This window comes from Acomys russatus, chromosome 32, assembly GCF_903995435.1.
Source record: "Acomys russatus chromosome 32, mAcoRus1.1, whole genome shotgun sequence".
NCBI lineage: Eukaryota > Metazoa > Chordata > Mammalia > Rodentia > Muridae > Acomys > Acomys russatus.
In genome coordinates, this window is record NC_067168.1 from 46937315 (window position 1) to 46941810 (window position 4496).

General features: G+C 48.4%; 1 pseudogene; it reads left to right on the plus strand.

Annotated features, from left to right (window-relative positions):
• Positions 1–2283: 2283 nt before the first annotated feature.
• LOC127184160 (40S ribosomal protein S9-like) lies at positions 2284–2748 on the plus strand (annotated as a pseudogene).
• The last annotated feature ends 1748 nt before the right edge of the window (positions 2749–4496 follow it).

A 4496-nucleotide genomic window follows, 5' to 3' on the forward strand; every position in this document is an offset into this window, starting at 1 on the left:
AAGGTCTTGACTCTAATGACTTATTCGTGCTACTGAAAGATTTAGCTTCGTTAGGATAAAGTGCCCACTGGCTTGTTAAACAAACAAGATGAGAATTTATCTACCAAAAGGGACCGTGTTTATCCACGAGGCCACAGTTAGCTGCCATTGACAACCAAGTTACCTGGGGAGAATCTCCCCAGTGAAATTCTTCCACTGAAGAATTGTCTCATTGGATTGTCCTGCGGACACATCAATCAGATATTTCCTTAAGCATTAATTGATGTAGGATGGTCCAGCCCACTGTGGGCGGTAACTGGCCTAGGCTGGTGGCTGCTGGTGGTATGTGAGCCAGCCCGGAGGGACAAGCCAGTAAACAGACTTCTGCTTCATCTCTGCTTAGCCTGCCATGACTTCCAGGGATGGACGGAACACATAAGACAAAATGCTTTTCTTCTCAAGCAGCTCCACCACCTGGTGACCAGGTATTCAAATACATGAGCCCATGATGGGGGAGGGACATTTTTTTTTTAATTCCAGCCACCACCAATCAGAGCTGGAGAGATGATTTGCTGGCACTGCAAGCATCTGAGCTTGGTCCCCTGTACCACATGGCACTCACAGTTCTGTGGCTCCAGATCCAGGGGACCCGATGCCATCTTCTGATCTTCATGGGCACCCGGCATGCGTGTGGTACACATGTAGGTAATATACTTACACACATAAAATGGAATAAATAAATTAAAAATAAAAAACGCCTCACAGGCGACACTCCCAAAATGTTGCCTAATTTGTTCACAATCTGACATGTGGCACGTCCCTTTGTCTCTCTCTCTCTCTCTTCCCGTTTGTCCCATCTGTTGCTCAGAAAGCTGTCCAAAGAGGCTTCCTGCCTGGCACGACCCAGCATCCCTAACATTTGAACACGCCATTGGTCGCCTGCCGCTGTTCTGCGAATGCACACTCGGGATATGGGGTTTGTTAATTTGTTCAAACCTATCCTTGAGTATGTGGAGGAGAGCCTGTGGAGAGGGAGCCATGGAGCTGGGCGAGGGCTGGGTGCACACCGAGCCTTACCGTATGAGTTCCACCAGTGAAGAAAGAGTAACATGAGGGACCCAGAGGAGATTAATTAGAGAGCTGTGCTCCCCTGCGGTCTGGGTGCCCTGAGCATCAGTTACAACGGACTGCTGGGTGGGACCACCTGTCACTGGGAACGTTTTTCTTGCCTGATAGGCAGGGAATCCCAGCAATTTCTCTTACGTTGCTGATGTAAGGAGCATATCCCACACAAAGAAGCTCCGCAGGGATAAGAGTCTCTACACTAATAATTCATCTTTCAAAGCAAGTGTGGAGAGATAGGTGAGATAGTAGATGATAAAGCAATACATCTGCGTTGTTGATATCTTGAAAGACACAAAAAAAGCATCAAAGAAAATAACAGTCACAAGTCTGTCACCTCCACCCTGGAGAGGTGGAGGCAGGAGGATGAGGAGTTTAAGGCCATCCTCAGGTACATAATGAGCTTGTGATCTGACTGGGGCACATGAGAACTTGTCACAAACAAACAGCAACAAAAATCAGCCATAACCCATTTGAATATTTCACTTTTTTTTTTCTTTTCTTTTTTTGACACAGGGTTTCTCTGTGTATCCTTGGCTGTCTTGAACTAACTTTGTAGACCAGGCTGGCCTTGAATTCACAGAGATCCGCCTGCCTCTGCCTCCTGAGTGCTGGGATTAAAGGCGTGCGCCACCACTGCCTGGCTTTACTTTTTTTTTTTTTAACTTTAGAAAATATACATCTTTCATATTTGTGTATGCCCATATGTGTTTGTGGGCACACATGTCATAGCACACATGTGGAAGTCAGAAGACAGACAATCATAGTCTCTTTTCTCCTACTAAATAGGTCCCAGGATTAAACATAGGTCGTCAGGCTCGAGGGAGGCACTTTTAGCTGCAGAATCATCTCATCGTCTTTAAATGAACGTATAAGTCAGTTATCTCCTAAGGGCCCAGCGGGCTGACGTGAAGCTCCTGGTATTGACTGTGCTGTGTCATTTGCGCCCTGAGCAGCTGTCCTTGCGGAAGGTGGCTTGCTAAATCCCCTGCCCAACCACTCCATCCTTTTGTCAGCAGTAGCCATGGTTGCAGTTTGGCACAGACACATACAGATATTTTTTTGTTTATTCAGATATGAAAAATAAATACACATGAAATCATTATATTGCCTTTTAGACAAAAGTAGAATTCTGGGTCATGAGAGTGAGTCTGCAGGAGCAGCGTGCCCTGAGACGCCGACATGCCAGTTGCCGGAAGTTGTGTCTGTCACAAAAGCCCCACGGAGACCCTTCGAGAAAGAAATAGCGTCTGGACCAGGAACTGAAGTTGATTGGGGAGTATGGGCTCCGGGACAAACTTGACGTGTGGAGGGTTAAGTTTGCACTGGCCCAGGTCCTCATGGCTGCCTGGGAGCTGCTGACGCTGGACAAAAGGGACCCACGGCGTCTTTCTGAATGCTCTACCGAGGCGACTTGTTCATATTGGGGTGCTGGATGGGGGCAAGAGGAAGCTGGGTTACATCCTGGGCCTGAAGATGGGGGATTTTGTGGAAAGGCAGCTGCACACCCGGGTCTTTAAGCTGGGCCTGGCCAAGTCTATTCACCTTGTCGGTGTGCTTAGCCGCCAGCGTCATATCAGGGTCCGCAAGCAGGTGGCGAACATCCCATCCAAAGGTCAGGGAGGTGCTGGACCTGGTGATGACTAGGAAGAGGATTAAATTAATACCTTCCCAGACTGGTGGACTGTCTAGTTTTCAGCTGACTAATAAAACAATTTACACTTGGTGAAGAAGAAGAAGGAGGAGGAGGAGGAGGAGAAGAATTATGTTTTATGTATTCTTACCTCTGTCCACTTAGCAATGTACCCGCTTCCTCACTCAGCAACTTTCCTTATATCGACAGCATCTGTGTGCCACGCACTTAGACCCGTGGCTGCCTTCCTGGGGCACAGCAATAAATGCCGCGTTATTTTAAAGAAGTCGATACAGAGCATCTCACATCGTTTAAAGCTATTCTGGCCGTTTCAGGTTGGTCCTGACGTTCCTGTTGGACCAGCAGTGTTCTTCCAAACACTCTGCTCACCAGGATGAAGCCACGAGTCCCAATTAAGGCAGCCTACGAGTTCATTACCCTCCTGTGTGTGTTGCCACCTTCTCTCTGGAGACATTATGGAAATGCTAATTACTATTGTATCTAATTAACACTGCATCTGTTTTGCTCTACTACCGGCTTAAAAACTCGAGGAGTTTCAGTTTATTAATAGTAATAAGGGTTTTTTTTTTTTTTAATGACAAGTTGTATGAAATAGAGATTTGGGTGACAATTTCCTGAAGCCTGTCTCTGGACCTCCTCACCCACACTAGACAAGTTAGCACTTGCTCTTCCGGGTCTGTCTCTATCGGGCTCAGGGTGTGGGTGACATACTGACAAGATTCACAGCTTTAAATCTTTATTTATGTGGATGTTTGTGTGAATACATATATGCTGCGTGCCGTGTGGGTGCTCGAGGGGGCCAGAAGAGGGCAACGGATCCCCTGCAGCTGCAGTTACAGGAGATGGCGAGTGCTGGGACCCAAAATGGGGTCCTCCTGAAAAGCAGCAAGTGCTCTTAGCCAATGCACTATCTTTCCAGGCTGCTACCTCAAACTTTAAAATGATTTCTCGAGCCGGGTGTGGTGGCGCACGCCCTTAATCCCAGCACTCGGGAGGCAGAGGCAGGTGGATCGCTATGTGTTCGAGGCCAGCCTGGTCTACAAAGCGAGTCCAGGACAACCAAGGCTACACAGAGAGACCCTGTCTCGAAAACAAACAAGCAAACAAACAAAAACTGACTTCTCCCTTTGGTACTGTTGGGTGGTGACAAGGAGGGTACGTGTGACTCTCCTTGTCAACCTGACTGGACGTGGAGTCACCTGGTCACACGGTCTGGGTCCTAGACCAAATAAAAGAGAATAAAAGAGGAAGAGGGCGCACCGGCTGGTCACTGCCCCTGAGCCTTCCGCGCCACAGTGGACTGTGCTCCTCCAACCCTGAGCGAAACAACTCCTTCCTCCCAGAGGCCACCTCTTGTCAGGCATTCTGTCACAAGAGCAAGGAAGAGTGGCGGGTGAGGAGGTCATGCTCTGCCTAGGACCCCAGGTTTTGCTTCTTTGAAATGGCTTCAGTTGTGATTTTTCATTGTCGACTCTCAGCTTATTCGGCCGCTGGAGCCCAGGGTTTTCTACCCTGACCGTCAGTGAATCCCGCATCTGATTCAGTGGTCTAATTTAGTTGAGGTGCACAGGTCGCTGTCAAGCACATTTCTGTACACAGGCCTCGGTCACCTCGGTGCACTGTTCACATGACAGGCATGGAGAGTCCATGGTGCCCCTGGGAGTGACTCATTGGATCACTGCATCCAGCTCCTGTCTTTCAGCGCTGGGGGTGCAGAGATGAATAAATAGAAGCTTCCTGA